This window comes from Diprion similis, chromosome 10, assembly GCF_021155765.1.
Source record: "Diprion similis isolate iyDipSimi1 chromosome 10, iyDipSimi1.1, whole genome shotgun sequence".
NCBI classification, from domain to species: domain Eukaryota; kingdom Metazoa; phylum Arthropoda; class Insecta; order Hymenoptera; family Diprionidae; genus Diprion; species Diprion similis.
The window spans coordinates 19,906,944-19,925,858 of NC_060114.1; the positions used below are offsets into that span (position 1 = coordinate 19,906,944).

General features: G+C 40.5%; 1 protein-coding gene across 1 annotated transcript in view; it reads left to right on the forward strand.

Annotated features, from left to right (window-relative positions):
* Positions 1–17,095: 17,095 nt before the first annotated feature.
* LOC124411102 (ephrin-A5) overlaps positions 17,096–18,915 on the forward strand; it is a 417,074-nt gene continuing 415,254 nt past the window's right edge. Inside the window, exon 1 of the mRNA XM_046889986.1 lies at positions 17,096–17,216. The gene's annotated coding sequence lies outside the window, so the exon portion shown is untranslated. The remainder of the gene's footprint in view (positions 17,217–18,915) is intronic.

The following is an 18,915-nucleotide window of genomic DNA, read 5'->3' on the forward strand; positions in this document are numbered from 1 at the left end:
CCCTCCGATACCTCATACGATTCAATGTCACATGTCGTAGGACATCCGTGTCTTCGGTCACGCCGCAGAGCAAAACTGTGATGTTTTGACTTTTATTCCGCCTTTGACGTGGCCTGTAATTAAATACCATCGACCCACCCTTGGACCGTCTATTCCTCGTACTCAAGTTAGACATGAAAATTAATATACCTTCGTTTGAACGGTGATCAAAGCACCATGAGGAAGATATGCTAATAGAATTTTGCGGTCTAGTCCGAATGACTGGTGTTTCGAACGGTAAATGAAAGAAGTGAACCTAGAGATTCGATTTGTGAAAATAAAGTGAGCTTTGAATTCGCGTGTTTTTGCTTTGACACTTTTTGGAATGCTTTTTGGTATTGGAAAGAAAAAGGAGATTAACTGGAGAAAAAAATGGAGAAGCTCCTCAGGCAGCCGTTTACGAGTCGTCTCTAATCTTCAAATCAATATACGGGAACTTCCGACTCAGCAGCTATCTGTCATTTATATACGATGCACAAACGGCATTCGTAAGGACAACTGATGACAGAATGGAAATAAGCCTTCAGAGGGAATACCATTTACCGTCACGTGTCCGGGAGGCATGAAAGTTTGAGCATGGACTAAGTGTAGTACAGTATAATTCGCTCGTTCAATACAACGTGAAAGGTTCTAGATCACGATCGTAATTTACAGCACTAAAACGTATCCTGATTTTGTCAGATTTTGTCAAAGGAACCAACACACACGCGCACCAAGTGAAGTGATACTCGTAGAATTTGCCTATATGATCACAGCTACCACGTACTGGGGTTTCCTCTTTCCGAAAATATATTATTGAAGTGTTGAAGCGGCCACTCGGCGTATAAATTGCCTGCTGTCAAGCTGAGCCTTCCACCGGAACGAGAGTGGATTTCTTTAAAAATTTCACGTAAAGCGTACGGAGTGGTCGAACACTCTTTTTAATCTAAACTCCGGAACTAATTTGACCTTCGATGCAAACAAATTCATCTGTCCCCTCGAATTCACGATGTCACTCTCATCCTTTCTTGAATGGGGACGGTGCTTTGGTCCACAGTTATATGAAATACGTGAATTAATGACACACTTTGTATTAGAGTTTTCTCTGAAGAAAGAGAAGCGGCAAGTAAAAAAAAGAGGAATTGAGATGCTTGCATGAGAATCTACAGCTGGCTGAAAAATCAGCGACACAAGGTTTGCAATTTTTTTTAGATCAATCAAAAAATCCAAGAACACTGAGTAAAAAACCTCGTCCAAAATTAGTTTTGTTCCGTATAATAAAACCCGCGCTATTTAAATAGTGAATCATCATTTTTTCCTGCATGAAAAATATGCAGAAACGTGTTCTGTCAACTAATCCGCTATGAAGCCAACATTGTTGGAAGTAGTATAGACACTTGATGGTCAGCCACTACGCCTGACGGTAGGCAACTCTGTATACTAGTATGCAAATTCGGAATTCCCGTCATCACGTGTTTCCTAAACCACTGCTGTAGTATTACTTTTTTCTTCCCCATGAGGAAACATTTTCCCGCAGTAGCACCATTCGTTTTGCTATTTGGATCCTGGGAGCCGCGTCTTAGGCTTACAGGCTTAACTCTGTACGGCTTAAAGTGCTCGATCTCGTACTTGGTATTCGAACACACCGCAGAGGGCATCATTCACAGCCTCCCCCATTCACCGAGCATCACTTTACTCCGTTTGCTCCATTCGGAGCAGAGCAGTATAGTATAACCTAAGGGTGCTTCGCACTAAATTAGTGCCAGATTGAATAGCTGCCTGAGCAGTAAACAACCGGGCTGCCCACAGCGTTAATTATCACGAACCCCTGGATTAGGTTACAGGCAAATTGTCCGGTATTAAGATGCCCGATTATCGCGAAAATGTCTTAAGCTTAAGGAGCCATCATGAGACCGTAAACCCAACCAGCAGTCCGAGGATTCAAAAACTCAGATGTAACTTGAATTCAAAATAGTTAGACTAAGGTTTGACGGGCAAGTTAGACACATAGGAATGTCTCAAGATTAGGGAACCATCATGAGACCGTAAAACCAACAAGAAGTCAGAGGATTAAAAAATGCACATGTTGTAACCTGATTTCAAAATAGTTAGACTAAGGTTCGATGGGCAAGTCAGACACATAGGAATGCCTATGAGACGCCCTCTCTAGATAACCAGCCATCTTTTTTCAAAGAAGACGCGTAATGGAAAAGTGTGTAAGAGCTTGATGTTCATTAATAAATATTCTTTGTTACAACATGAACTCTTGTGAATCCTTATTTGGGCCAGACGGGCGACCAACCTTTTAAGCAGGCATATCACATCGATCGTTTGTGGAATCTTTTCTTTCATGCCTTGAGGTAACAACTTTTTTCGCCAAACTTTAATCATATCGCTACAGCAGGACGCGAATCCATGGGATCGGACAATGATAACGGGCCAGTATCATTTTGCCCAGAGATGATGGTCGCAATTTTCGACGTATTGCATATTTCCTTGGACCGTTGAGCACCCGGTATGAAGGCGTATAGTATGGAGAAGAAGAAGGGCCGAGGCCATCCAGGTGAATGCGTAGCCTCTTGTACACATGCGTAGCATATCTATAACAGTGTTTGGCGATCTTTGGTCTACACAGACGCGCCGGGGTTCGCATTAGATGGACTCGGGTTAGCCCTGAATTATGGGGGTCCTCGTCTATTACCAGATTGGGGCCAGAAACACCCTACCAGAAACCACGTGATTCTTGAACCTGCAGCCTGATCGGGTTTCGCCGTCCATCTAAACCAAGGACAATGATTATTGATTGGTTCCGAGGAAATACGGGCGACGTTTATTCGCGCGTTAATTTTTACCTGTTTTTCATCCCCCATGTAGTAGTCTGAATTTTTGCTTTCTATTTTTCCAAAGGTTAGTCAGTGGTTCGATCGATTCATAAACGCGGTACTTCCAAGTGTATGGGTGATCCGTGTCTGTATAAAATTTTTGCGACACTTGCCTCGTACCGAAGGTATATAGGTAGGTACGGTGTAATATGAATAAAAATTTTACCTACTTGGAATCGGCGCGAAGAAACGTACGCAGGAATTTTATAGGTGTTTATAATTAAGCAATTAACGGAGGCCGGTACGACGCGAGAGGTATAGCAGAAAAAGAAGCCTCCAAGAATTCACCATCGGAATGCCTTTCTTGTATCTGTTAATAAAGTCCACGGCTGCTCGCGTACTCGGAATGTTGGAGAGTATAGGGATCCGTGGAAAAAGTTAAGACGGTTAGAAAATTGATGAAAACGCGAATTGACGAACAATACGGAGGTGTAATTGGGGACTGGAATTTGATTTGAAGCCGGAAAATCACTGTACACCAGTATAGCTGAAAAAAAAAATCGATAATGAGGTGTATAATTGAAGGTATTTTCAAATATTTGCAGGATCTAGAGTGAAAATATAGAAAGTTTAAAGTTTATCTTGTTTAAATTTTTCTTCTCTTTCATCGCGTGAAACGTGTGACTGAAAATCTTATCGAACAGTTTCCGATAGGTATTATAAATAGGTGTGACGATGAAGAAGAACGCAAACAACACGTACGGTTGTAGGCAGTCAGGCTATCTTTCGTAGCGTCACTCTTCATTCCGTTCAATGAGTAGTCATTTTTTCAAATAACCATCAGCATCGCGATGAAACGTCAATCACCGATACGTATAACATTTTCGGGAACAATTAGTTGGCCGAAGGCTTTTCCCGTGCGCTGCGGAGTGACTGTTGGAATATCGAAACGGAACCTTTTAAATACACTAAAATGGCGAACCTGCATCATGCAAGGGCGTGGAACGGCGTGATTTTGCTCACTTCTGCGTTCCGCGTTGATTTTCGTCCAACGGACTTCGACTCGACATCGAGATACACAGAAATTCAAATTGATCGACCGATACGAGTCCGTTTTTTCAAATTCCCAAACCACAAGGGGTTTTCGGCGAAGGTGATCAAGTGCGGCTTGGTTCCGAGCGCTTCGTACGCCAATGGCTAAGATTCGATCGCCATAGAATACAAAACCCGCGGAAAGGTTTGGGTGAAGGGGATCTAAAGGGACCCCCGGTCGCTCCCTGAACGTGAAGTAGCGGGAGCCCGTGTTTTCGGTGTTATACATCCCATTATACGGTGACTCATGTAGTTTCCTGTGGTGAGAACACCGGAAATATCGGATGGTTGGGTCTTTCACGCCTCGATTCAAAATCTAAAAACTGCAGCATACTAGAATACCCAGCGGGGGAATGTAACTGGAACGGTGTAAACGGCGCGGGTAAATTTGTGCCGATTACCAAGGCGAGGAAAAAAAGAAAAGAAATAAATAAAGTGAGAAAAAAAAACAACATACAAAAAAACAAAACATGGACGCCCTAGAATATCCTTCCGCAATCATTCGCTCGCCTTGCAATCCTTGCCGCGCCGCTGCTCCATTTTGCCATCACTTATTCAAACACACAAAACACACGTGTCCCTGTATCACACGTTGAACCTTCAAATGCATGAAATTAACCGTGGCACAGATTATACCCGGGCGACGTATAACACACTCACAGCAACCATTCTTACCTAGCTCTGTCCCTAGGCGTTTGCGATATTTGCACCGGCGTATAATTTGCACAGAAATAGAGTCCGACAGCGGCGTTATCGAGCGCCGAGAGAGTCCGTAGTTAGAGTTTTATCACGTATTCATAATGTCTGTGAAGGTGTTTGCAGAATGTCTGCTTTGAAAGCAAACAAATTTTTCTCTCCATACCTACTTGTTTGTTCTTGCCTTTTTTTTCGCTCAAACAATGAAAACTGATAACGGATGTACCTGTAATTAGGCATAGAATAACGCGGGCGATGGTATTCTGGCTTATAGATATCGCCCCTTTGATCAACGTGGATCGAACATCCTGTCGCTGCGTCATACCTACACAGTTGACTCTTGCACACATGCATATTAACCCTGCAAGCCACCGTCGACGAAATAATCTCGGGAAGTTCGTGACTGAGCTTGAAATAGGAAATGGGTAGCATAATTTCAGTTATTCTACGTAATAATATCCGCACGTATAACCCCGTGAACTATAACCCTTTAGGAATAATTTCATCGGAGTAAATTATTGCCGCGGTTTGTCTTGTCCGACTCTGCTATTCACCGTGCCCGATATTATAAGCTCGTCCATCCTGAGTTAGTGATGTCAGGCAGACCGATATAGCCGAAGAGAACTTCAACTAGGTTTTTGCTCAAGAACCCGGCAAGTGAATGACAAATTAAATTGTCGAGGTATATAAGTCAGATCGGAATAATCGGAAGATACGAAAATTCACTCAATTAGACCCCGTCAAAGATATTTGCGTCGAATGCCGGAAGCTCTTAGACAGACGCGAATATGTTGGCTTCGGATGACTGTCACAATCTGCAATACCTACACGGCGCTCATTGAAGTTTGTCAATCAGTACCCAATCGTGGGCGTACAATTACGGTGAGCTGTTACATCGTGGGAAAATTTCTTCGGGTCACACCGGCTTCATCCATACGTCATAGGGAAATTGTGCCGCCTTTCGCGAAGAATCCACCTGTGCTTGTGTGGTCGGTCTTGTATCGACCGTCGAATGACGCAGGAGCGGACACTCCGCACTTAGAATCTATGAATAGATATAGTGGACATTCTTGTATTTGCAGAAATAGGAGCAAGAATTCATTGTCTCCAATCCACAATTTGCCTCAGCCGGAGTATAAAGGTTCGATGGTCAGGTTAAGAATAGTTACACCTTTCAGCGTTCTTTGTCACGAAGTGAGGTCATCTATAACCAAGTTTATCGCTTCATTTTACTCGGAACCAGTTCATACCGACGTTCTTGATCGACGCTTATCCATCAGATCCGACTCCGGATCGATAGCTGTGGGTACGCGAAACCGTTTCGGTTTCACTCGATTTTGTCTCATTCAGATTCAGCTGAGATCCATCCTCCCTGCACGGTAATCGTCCAGCCTGCACCACTTTGAACGGAACATCGCTTTAGAGTGACTTCTGAAAGGATTAGGCAACCCGGTCGAATCCGTCGAGTCCTGAGACCAGTTTACCTACAGTCTCTCTTCTCCGGCTGCTGTAGGTTAGCTCCTAACCTCGAAACTTCGTCGTCCTGTGCAGGATCCTTTGGAGCCCTGCACTTTCGCCCAGAGAATGGTATTACTCGGTCGAGACAATTAGTCGGCTTGTCTGAACCGCGGATGATGGCATAACGTATTCTCAGAAATCCGGCATACGCGGGGTGATCAATTAGCGTCGGCACTTTCACAATGGAGCCATTCATACCAAAGAGCTTGATCCGACAAACGATACTTCAGAAGTTTTGATTTCGCCAGCGGGTGGCTAGACGGAGCAGTTCTGTGTAATATCATTGAAGGTTATATAATCCTGAATCGAGACTCCTTGACGGTATTTTAATAACGTCGAAGACTCGTTGACGGCTCGAGTGGCTCTCTCCGATCAACAAGTCGGAATTGGTTTGACTCTGTAATAACTGTAACATCCTTTTCAACTGCTAGTGGTTCGAACAATGATCATCATAGTAGTAATTGCGAATATCTTCGGTCTTGGTAGGAGAATGGTGAGGTGGGTAGAAGTACCTAGGTACCAGCCTATGTTTCAGGTATCGATCAAATCTCTTCCGCTTGTTTTCTGCGCGCTGCACAAGAAGCCCGCATTTCATTCATCGAAACATGATATCAAGTCCTTCGTTCTAATTAATTGAACCTCCAACGAGTTACGAGGATCTCGCGACAGCCGCGAGCTGCAAGTACATTACTGTTATATAAGCGTAACGATCGTCTATCGTCGCGATCCTAATGTATGTACGACGTTATTTCCGATCCATGCTGACGGCAACTCCTGCGATCATTATTGCGAACAGCTTTTCTGCTTGCAATCTCCCCGCAGTCTGCAATTCCCGTAGGTTGTTATGACGTGATGAAAACACGCGTGTTACTTGTGCATTAGTGGAGTGGTTTATGGAGGGCCGGTTATTATAACCCGTTGGAAGAATTAATGTATGTACTACGAGGAAATTTGCCGAGCAGTTTATTCATCCGCGAACCAGTCGAGACTTTTATTTTTACGTCCATATCGCCTTGCATTCCCCTGTAACTAGTGCAGTTTCACGGAACTCTGTTATGTAGAAACGAATCTCGTGTAATAACTCCGCCGATGTAACAACCATTGTCAACCAAATTGGGCAAACAGTGAGACGCGAAAGCTTTCTTCCTTACCTTCAAAATGGGATCACATTTGACGGTAAGGTATCGAAGATGGAACAGCGCGGCCGAGGGAAGAGAGAAATATCAGGATAAGGTGAAATCTCGGAAAATACCGCATTCAATGTTCGTCACAATGCAGCAGAGCAGCAACGGCGGTCTCAGTGAATAAGCGGTTCTGGGCTCGGGACCAACGTTCCTGTGGCTTTTTTCGCGTCGAGATTGACATCTTGATATATTTCCATGCTCATGGCTGATCGGTCTAACAAACGACGCGCGTTATCCCTTCGCAAAACTGCAGCGGGGGGGAATCAGGTTTGTTTGTCCGACTTGGTCAAGTCTCGTCCCAACGTTGGAATTCTTCCTTCGATTCGTATTCCAGCTTTTCATACTGTTGGTCTCTTCGGGCGGTTTTCATCCGTCGACAACGCGACAACAAGTGTGACTTTCCTATTTATACATCAACCTCCATCGCACTTTCGTATTAACTTAAACTTATCACGTACTTCTGAACCTACCCTCTGCTCCGGAGTTCCCGGGTGGCTGATAACTTATTCACAGCGTCGCTCATCCGCTGTATACTTTCATATATAGGCTACGTAGCTCTGTAGCTTCAATACGAATCAAGCAGCGGTTGCTTTTAGCGTTCGAAAGGGTATTGGAAAATCAGGCCGTGAAAAAGTGACAATCTAATTTGTTGCTCATTACCGCCGGATTCCACAATCGAGTTTCAGGCCCCAGACTTCGGACCTACTTACTCGAAACTCCTTCGCCTCATATCTCTTCACCTGGTCTTCGTTAACCAGATAAACGGGAAGTAACTGCTCGTATACTTGTGTACAAGAGTTGGAGGAAAGCTTGAATAAGAATTCACCGCTATTCCATGCCATCAGGGACAACGACTTCCTCTAAATACCTACCACGTTTCTCACGGATTGAAGAGATCCTTTTTCTGATCTCCTTAAGCGTTCTCCAGCAGTTCTGTTTGCATAAAAGTTGACGCGCCTTCGGTGAAACCACTTCTTTGCACATTCTGTAGCTTCCCGGTGCAGGCTTAAGTCTTTCTTTTCAAACTTCAACCACAGTGTTTCACCAATGTCGATGAGTAGAGGAAGAATTAGTTCTTTCGCCGGAAGGTCACGACCATGGAGTGAATATTCGACGCGAACTAAAAATAGCTCTGAACATACCATAGTATAAGGTAGTCAGGAAGCGCATATCGCACGAGTGAATGTTCTTCCTGGTTTAGACACACGGATGCGGAGTCTTGTTGAAGGGTGAGCGAAGGTAAGGCACGTAACGACAAGACGCGGTATCGATCGGGGTATTTAATATTTAATTGAAATGGGAAAGTTCAATACGCGAATGGCCGGTGCGATGGGGCGCGGGTGAATAGGGAGAATTCCGAAGTCACGTCGGATGAGGAACCCAACCCAACTTTCAAGGTACACTAGAGGCTTTGCGAGAAACATGAAGCTTTTCACTGCACTGTATTTCGGCAGACGGGATGTTTGCTCTGAATTATTTAACGAGCTGCCCTTGCGACGTGTGTACGATGCAGTGAAAAAAATGACAACAAACAAGAGACAAAACTGAATAAACGTAGAAAAGTAGACGTGTTATAGGTACGTGTCAAATGTGACACGAGCTACCTTCCTTTACTGACCCTGAATTGACACAAACAATCGCTTATGTCACTTGTTATAATTATTAGACACGCGATAACTGCGTTAATAGCTGCAGAACAATTGCCTACTCCGAACATATAATATATAGAATTTATCCTGTCTTCTACAGAGAGGACGTCGTATGTACAGTGATGTTCATTAAGGGACTATACGCAATCAGGAGGCCGAAAAAAGCGATTTTTCAAGGATTTTTCATGAAGAGACATTTCAATTTATTGATATAAAAATTTATATACATATTGGGGAAACATCGAAATTTTTTTTTACATTTTTTATTTATAAAAATAATGATTTTTAAAGCTGCTATGGCTGATATCCAGGAGCAACTCCAAAAAAACGGCGTCTTGCGGTGAGCAGCATATCTCTGAACTGGATCATCCGAACTGAAAAAACAAAAAAGACTTAGTTAATGTAAGGAATTATCTGGTCTTTAATTGAAGGAATAAGCTAAATATTAATTTTTAAGAAAACGGCGGGTTCAAAAAAAAACCATTTTCCATAAAAAATTGTCGACTTAATTTGTTTATAAAATGCAAAAAAACCGTCGATCGAGGGCTCAAAGATACATTTATAAAGCTTGTGTATCTTACTTACCGACTTTGAAAACATAGTTTTGAGAACAACGCGTTTAAAGTTTCAAAAGCACTTTCAAACGCTCCGGGGCGTCTTTGTAAATGTACGCCTTAACTTTGAGACTGTTTGTCAAATCGACTTGAAATTTTCTGTGAATATACTTGAATATATGTACGTGACGAATATGAAGTATAAAAAAAATCGATTTTTGAAAAATACTGACTGCGTATAACAGTCATGCCTAGCCCTTTTGGGCTATCTTGTTTTCTGTCCAAATCAAAATGTGAGTTCAATTCTATACGAATTATGTGACAACGACTCCTATTCTCTCACGTCGACTGCACCGTCAGTCATTGTCATATAATTCATACGAAATCGAAATCGCACTTTTATTTGTTTCGGACGGAAAACAAGTTAGTCGGAATGGGAAGGCACTAATGAACACGATTGTACACAGTTGTACAAGATGTCCATCGAACTCAAGTCATTTTTATGTATCCAAGATGGCAGCCACCTCGACTCTCAAAAATTTGATCAATTTAAAGATTTTTGGCGAAACTTGACGAAATTTCATGGACATAATTCTGCCATTGAAGAACACGTTTCTGAATTTTTTCAGATACATTACTTTCCAAAGTTCAGAAACTTGGCTGTTTCAAATTTCGAGACGAGACAATATTTCAATTTTTGAGTTTTAAGTTCGAATATCGTGGACCTCGCGACAGCAATTCAATGCAAAAGGTTTTCTAACCTAGAACACATAAAGATTTTGGTATACTAAAAATTTGAAAATTCACGGACGGATTGAAGGATGAAACTACTTAACGATCGAAGAACAAGGAGAGATTTTTCACAGGAAATTGTATGTGAGGATTGAAGTAGCGAATGGCTTAGAATTTAGAGATGGGTTGGCGGTGCATGAAACTCTAGGAAATCCCGAGGGACGTTCAGGCACCAGCCACTATCTCCGGGAGTTAAATCTTTGAGCAAGGAAATCGCTGTTGGAACTTTCAGTCGGTCTTTGATGGTCGGAAACTAGCAAATCATTCCACGAAGCTCTTCATCCATGTTCATCCAGCTGTGCCCATTACGTTATCCCAACTGTCAATCGAGTGAAGAATTTGTGATAATTTCACTCTTCCACACGTTTTTATGATCATGAAAATATTCACTTATTCCCAGCATATTCAACGTAAGTACAACGAACCGAACAAGGGTAGAAAAACAGGTAACAAGTATACCGATTACACCGGTAAACACGAATTTTGACGCCTTCCACGTGACTAGTAAATGAAAAAATATATCTATTAGACAAAGACTTCAACCAAAAAATTTCAAAACTTACTCAAATCAACGTGAAAAATTGAACTTGAGTAATAAATGAAGATTTTGGTTATCATTCGATGTATAGAATAAAAATTGATTCCTATAAATAGAAACTTAAAAAAAAATAGAATCTTTCTTTTCGTTGATCTGTGTTATAAACTAAGACTCGTACAAGTGATAAGATCTCCCTCCCCATTCAGCGAAGTAACCAACTCCTAAGGCGAGTTTTAATTTCTGCATCGCACTGCAGTGTAGCGTGGCGGGATGCGCCGTGTTTGAGTGTGAGTGTACTACGGCCATATCTTTCATTCGGCGCGTTACAGTTTTAAAAGAGTTTTTAGATAAGGGGGGAGTTTAATAGCCGAAGCCATTCCCTCGTTCCCCTTCGCCTTTAAGTCGGCGCCTCAGCGACGCCCGGCGTGCAGGGGCACCACCACCTTAAATGTTGTATGTGAAAGTGGAAATAAAAGTCGTTTAATTCCCGGTTCTTTCTCATTCCGGAAATATCATTTCACGGCCTAAGCGTATCGCAGTTATACCGTGCAAACCGTTCATGCATGTACCTATATGTCGGTGTGTGTGCCTGTGTATGCATGTGTGTATGCATGGTTGTATGTGTACAGTATTCTGGAAACTGTCGCTTCATCTTTTATTCGACCGCAAAAAAAGTTGTCCTGATAAGAATCTACGTGTATGGTATAGGTATATATAGCTACGTACAGTGTGAGTATCCATACATTTCTACCCCCCGTATAGGTGTATGTATATATGCTTCCTCCTTCTTCTTTTAGTTCAGAAAACAAGGCGTATAAATAACTGTATAATACATATATAAGGAAGAAGAATAAGAAGTATAACAGTATAAAAAGAGAAACAACAAATTTCGTAAAATGTGTACAGTATTTCACGACGAAACTTTTCTCTCTCCGCAGGTAATATCCATGTGTTATCGCAAGATAAACATAAGACCATAGTATTTCACCGGAATGGATTCATTGATTTTAATTTCAATTTTTTGTTGTTTTTTTTTCTCTTCTCTTTTTTTCTCTCTCTCTCTCTCTTTTTGCACCACTTTTTTCCCCGGTTTGCTGCGAATGAAAAATTCATCATGTACACGCAACGGTAATTTGATTGGTGAAATATTTACACGTACGATATACGTATATATTTGTAAAGCGAAACGGTGTCCCATCTACGAAAAATGGTAAAATCTAATCGTCGATGGTAAGAAATTATTCAATTTTAAAAGATTTATTGCCTGACGATTAAAAAGAAGTTAAAGGAAAAACTGGAAAATGCGAAGCACAAAAAAAAAACCAACGTTATTCTGAGGAAAAAGCGGATTTTGTTGAGTACGGGATCAGCTTTTAAATGCGTAAGGGTAAAGTCTGTGCGGTTGTGAAGGGAGTGCTGAGTTTCCCCTCGGAGCAAAAAGGCAAGTCTGTGTCTTATACGTGCGCATGAAAAATTACCTTTATGGCATCAAGGTCAAGCCTGTTAATCTGAAATACGTTTTTAATACTTTCGGCAAATTCTATGCCGTAAAATTTACACAGTCGAATCCTGAGGAGCTAATATCCGGTCACAAAATTTCTACCTAATTTAATTCTTCCGATCGTTTTTGTCTCTTCGTTATTTTCTTTTGCTAATTTTTATATCCACATCAATGTTCGGTTTTGTTCAATCTTGGAGCGAAGGTCACATTTGGTTAATATTTCAGTGAAATGTATTTGTTTAACCGGTTAAAAAGTGTAGCAAAATCAATAAAATAGCGTGTAAGAATAACATATCTGTTTAAGAATCTCAAATACTCGCATCTTCGTTCGAAACAGGTTTTCAAAATGTAATGCCAGACTCGCATCGCTACGGATGCATAATTTACCTCGTCGTTATGTTGTCACACACTTCGTTAGGTAGACAGGAAGAAGGAAATAACAATTATGCGCATTGGTGTGTGGGTTCCTAATACGGTCGTTATCGAATTTCGTTGGGCTCACGGGCTGAAATATCTCGTAATCCAATGTGATTCTAAACGCTGCCGCTGAGCTTTCGAAATTTCCCATTTGAATAACAAGCATTTTGGCATGTCGTGGGTGTTATTATTTTTCCACGTGGAATCTTTAAAATCTATATCAAACACCCACGATCGTAGGTGCAAGAATTTTAATGAAATTCAACATTTTTCGATCATTATCGATAGGAAGAAAAACATAAATAAACCATCAAGCTTTAACCTTTTGCAGCATACATTTTTCTTTGCAGTCAAATTCCTTGAAACTGGGTAGTCAAGGGTTCTCGAGGTCTCTGAACCAAAAATGGGGTCAGGTTTAAGAAATTTTCAAAATTCAAGAGAACGGATCTAATATGAGCGAATAGGATAAATTTTATATTTTTAGTCCAGCATATTGAATCCGTCATCTTGAAATTTGAAATTTTGACGTCGGATTCGTTTTTAGCGACCCCAAAAACCCCAGATTATCGAAATTTATTTCCCTAGTCCTCATAATCTTCCCAGAATTACATTTATTTTGTAAAAACAGGCATTTTCAACACTGTTTATTTCTAGCGCTAACTATATTCGCGGAATGATAATAATCCGTCTTGAAACATCAACATTGACATCTCAGAGGTTCAATTATCCAAATAAAAAGAAAAAAAAAAAAAAAAAAAATGACGCAGATATCTCAAAAATTGAACATAAATCATGAATAACGGATCGAAAAAAATTTGTCTCACATATGAAACGCTTTGCCGCAAAGAGTTAAAAAATGGTATAGTACATAAGCTTGTATTTTCCTTAGATGTTATTTTTCGTGGACACGATAGCCGTCGTCACAGGGTGAGAGCGCCCCGAAGCATGCAATCAGCGCATCCGCACCTCGTATCCTCGGTTGCACAGGGTGCAAGGGTTCGCGATACCTGTAACGAGAAGGCGGGCAAGAATTCGGCCACCTGCAACGTGGCGCCTGCAAGAGTTCGGGTCAACTCGCGCCTGCGCGGAACGGCCGAGTAGGCCAAGCGTGTGTGCGGGCATCGCACACACCCTAACCGACGCAGCGCAGCGTAACGCGACGTAAGCGCAGCGCGCGAACTCCATCACCAGCGACGCGACGCGAATCGACGCGACGATCGTCCCGCGACTCGGGCGCCTTCGTCCTTTTCCGTTTCCCTACGTAACGCGCGCCGCGCCGGGCCGTCGAGACGCGGCGGCGTAAAGCCTCCGTGTGCCTAGAACGAGGGACACCCGGCGTCATTCGAAGCCCGTCAACGGACGCGCAAGGTTCACCTTAGTGCCGGTCTGAACGGGAGAGGCACGCGGTTTTCCTCGCGATTAAAATCGTGCACGAGATATAACGTATACATATATAATAATATATATATATATATATATACATATGTGTGTATACACACATATATAGTATATAGTATATATTATATATATACACACACGCATATATATTTATATATAACGACGAATACGGTGGTTGTAATTATTTTACCTAACCACAAATCGTACACCAATTTCACCTACCAGCTTTTAACGAACGAACGAACTTAACCAACCAACCAACTAACTAACTAACTAACTAACAAACAAACAAATCAACGCACGCAACGTGTCACCTCGCGTTCTAAAATCGCCCGCGTGACAAAGCGAGAGAAGTAATAGAAATAGCGAGAGAGGGGAAGGAGAACAGAAAGAAAGAGAGAGAAGGTGCGTGGCGAAAGAAACAGAGGGAGGGGGGGACGACGCAAATATATATACATACATACATACATGTATGTATGAAAGAAAAACAACAACAAAAAGGGTGACAGAGAAGGAGATTGATGAAAGAAATCTCTCCCGCGATAACGAGAATCTTTTTACACCGTGCGAACCGAGTAATAAAAGATAGTGTGAAATAAATTATTATTAATCTTATTATCATTTTATTATTACTACAACTACTACTACTACTACTACTACTATTATTATTATTGTTATTATTATTATTCTTATCATTATTCCCATCGCATGTACAAGTTGACAATTACTTTTAAATTTATTTATTATTACATCGAAACTTCCTTATTGTGAAAATACTTTTTTTTTCTCCCCTATAATAATTCCTCACACAGTACGTTTCACCTGTACGATTGTTTTCCATACACCCGAATTTTCTTCTGTTCAGTACATAATATAATATAATATAATATAATATAATATAATATAATAAATCGTATCACTTTTTGTGATTGTTATATTGTTGTTGTTGCTGTTGTTGTTAAATTGGAAGTAAAACAAAAACAAAGGAAAATCATCACAACGGATGAAAAAAGTCATCGAGAAGAAAAGAGGAAGAAACTGGGATCGTCCACGTGTGGCAAAAATAAACGTTTTCCGAAAGGAACCTTAACTACACCCGCAGAGATATATAATAATTGATATTGTTACGTAATAAAAATCGTGTGTACAAGTTTTACGGTTAAATAATATTATACACGAGTGGAATTTGTGTTCGTATTTCTCTCGCTGCGAGCTCCGGGCTGCCCGAGTTGGTTTTGCTTTTCTTTTAGTTTTTATTATTATTCTCACTCTTACTCTCTTCCTCTCTCCTGCCGATAGCTTCTGATGATCGTTAATGTTCGAGACCCGTTGAGTGGCCGTGCAACCTCACCGTATTATACCGAATACATCCTGCCGCAAAGTAACCTGGGATTTTCAATCGCTCCAGATCCCGTAGGAACGGAATTAGTGTCGTTGGAGATATCGTGAACTAAACAAAAATAAGAGATAAAAACGAAAACAAAAGAAAGGAAAAAAAAACAAAACAAAACAAAACAATAAACAAAACTTGCGAAGAAGAGGAAGAGAACGAGAAAAAAGAAAAACCAAAACAACGTTTGCATAACACTGTGAAGTTTGAATAATAAACACCCACCACATATGTATAATTCTGAATATACAACCTTAACGTAATATTGTATACATATATGGTATAACGTAAACGTATAATATAATCTAATAGTTTATAATATAACGATAATAAAAGTGTTGTTCAAATGATAATCCCAATTGTGTGACCTTATAATCGTATACATTATTGTACACCCCAAATATACGCGTGTGTGTATGCGTCGGTGTGTCTTGTATGTTTATCAAGCATACAGGTAGTTTCGCCACTTCGTAATACGATAAACATCATCAACCCTGAATGCCTACGCTACTGAGTGTTTGTGCGTGTGTGTTATAATCAATTCGCTTTGTGGCTGATTCGACGTCATCATAAATTCACGCCGCCACTTAATAATTGCCGTTTAAAACTCGTCGACGTGGGGTATAAATACAAAAAACACATAGAAACGTATAACGAAGCTTGTGTCTCTGAGTAAAAACGCAATTAACCAAAAAGGTTTGCAAACCTCAGTGAAGTCATCGAGAATAGAGAAAGAAAAAGAGAGGAAAGAAACAGAAAAAAAAAAAAAAATTGAAACGGATACACAGAATTAAAGGTTCCATTTTTCAAAGTAGCTGTAATTAATAAAGCCTTCGCTGCTATAATTTTTATCACAATTTCTTACGTCTTGAAACTTTCCCGAGGGATTGTGAAAAACGTAATATTACGAAATTCGGTTGAATACGTGAAAATTTGTTAAAAAACGATTTCAACGAAGCTTGTATTTAATAGCAGTCTGTAGTTCGTTCATTTCGAAATATAAATTTCTATCCGTTATCATTCACACATCGCAGAAAAATTGTCACTCTCTCTCTCTCTCGCTCTCGCTCTCAGCAATATTTATACATTTACATATTTTTTTAGGGACGTATATATATACACATTATATACATATAAATATAAATACATGTCACATCTATAAGGCTATAGTTATTATATATATTCCTCGCGCGAGTATCAGTCGGGAAATTGGTTTTTATTTATTTTATTTTTATTCACGTGGCGGGCAACGAAAGTAGCACGTGCGGATATTCATCGGTCTGTGGCGTGGGATAAACGGTGGGTAAATTTTTAAAACCCACCCTACAGCTGCAGAGGTTCGATCTCTCGGGATAAACGCGAGGCGTTCAGGTGATAAGTGATAAGAAAAAAAAAAAAGAAAATAAAATAAAATAAAAGAGAAGGAAAAATTTGAATATAAATTTAAGAAAAAAAAAAACAAAACATACAAACAAAATACGTGTGATTACGTGATCATAATATTACAGAATAAATTTAAAAGTATCAATAATAATAATAATAATAACAACAACAACAACATACGTAATTAAAAAATACGTGATTGTTCTACACAGTGCAGAATACTAAAAGTGCGGATATACCGACTTCCTGGTCACTTTCCAAAAAGTAAGTATACCTACACACACACGATTTATGTATCTCTGACAAACGGAAACGATCATTCTTCTCGCCCTGCGATATTCCACGAACTGTAAAAACGCTGAAATACAACCGTTTCCCGGTTTTTATCCCTGCGAACTCGTTAACGACACAGAAAAGCTGTTTTTTTAGATCACTAGTACGATTTTTGATCACTCACGGTAGTTGCGACGAGTAAATTGGAATTACTCGATACCCAATAGTTTTAAAGCTTGACCATCGAAGTATAAGTTTAGTTGTAATAAAAATGTTAGACATACGGTAAATCGAAAAGGGATTTCACCCCGTTCGAGAGAGGATGTCAAAGGATACCGTAGTCCGTAGGGTAACAAAGAGAAACGACTAAGCTTCTAATCTCTGGTCGGTGGAATTTTACTGCCTAGATCGACGTGTATAATGGATACCCGTTAAAATGGTAAAAGTATATAATCTGTGCTCTCAAGAGTAACGACGATTCGTTCGATGAATCTAAACGCCGGCTTTCGCCGTGTTGAAAAACACCCAGTATTTTTGAATATAAGGGTTTAACCGATAGTAAACACTAACGGACCGACCGACGACGTTTATTTTCTTTATCTGTGACGTATACCACGGTACACACACACACACACACACGCCTCTACCTCACCTTTATTCTATACGTGTGCGTAAATGCGTTTCGGAGAGCCCGAGAGCGCCGGACGGATATTTCGGTGAACGGTCGTTTAGATCTTAAGCAGTCTTATCCTCTTAAGAGAGAAGAGCAAAGTAGGTAGGACAGGATAGGGTAGGTGGTTAGGTATAAGGTATAGATGCCCACCTTATATTACCCACTCCGTTGTTACATCCCATCGTCATTTCAGTCGCGGTGTGTTTTTATTTATTTATTTCTGTTTCTCATTTTTCCGTCTTTTAGTCTCCTATTTTTATTTTATTGTATTTTCATTTATTTATTTATTTTTTTTTTTGTTTTTTGTCAACGATTCTCCTTTTTTCCTCGTAGTATATTTTTCTTCGTACCTTTCCGAGAGCCTTAAGGCGGAGTCTTATTTCACCGTTCTCTCTACGTCTCTCACTCTCTATCTCTCTCTCTCTCTCTCTCTCTCTATATATATATATATGCATATATATATGTGCGCAAAATACGCGCCTCCGTCAACGGATTTTATACAGATTTTTAAATTTCGAATATACCTAGACATCCGCCGCCTCTAAGGGGCTCAGGAACCTCAAGTCTCTTCCTCCTCTGATACGCCTTATATATGTATGTATAATACATATACCGTGTTATAAAGATGAAACATTTCGGGGGATGAAGATCAGTCAGTTAATATCACTCCCTCAGCTTTCCGCGTCCGGGACTCACGTTTTCTTTGAGTTAAACGATATTATGGTCCCAAAATTGCAATTTTCGTACCGTTAGACTCATATACCTTGAGAGCACATTGTAAACTTGTTCTTTGTTGCTTATTCGGCAAATCATGAAGAGGGAGGCAAAGAATAAAAGATCGAAAACAAGAATAGGTACGGCGAAAGAAAGAAACAAGTGAGAATAAGTTTTACTCTTGGCGTGGTTGCGGATAGGGACGAAGGGGGGAATTAACGGACAACAAACGACGACTCGTCTGGTCTCGGTTTATCCGCAAACTTAACCCTGATCGTGACTCTATGTATAACGCGACAGCGA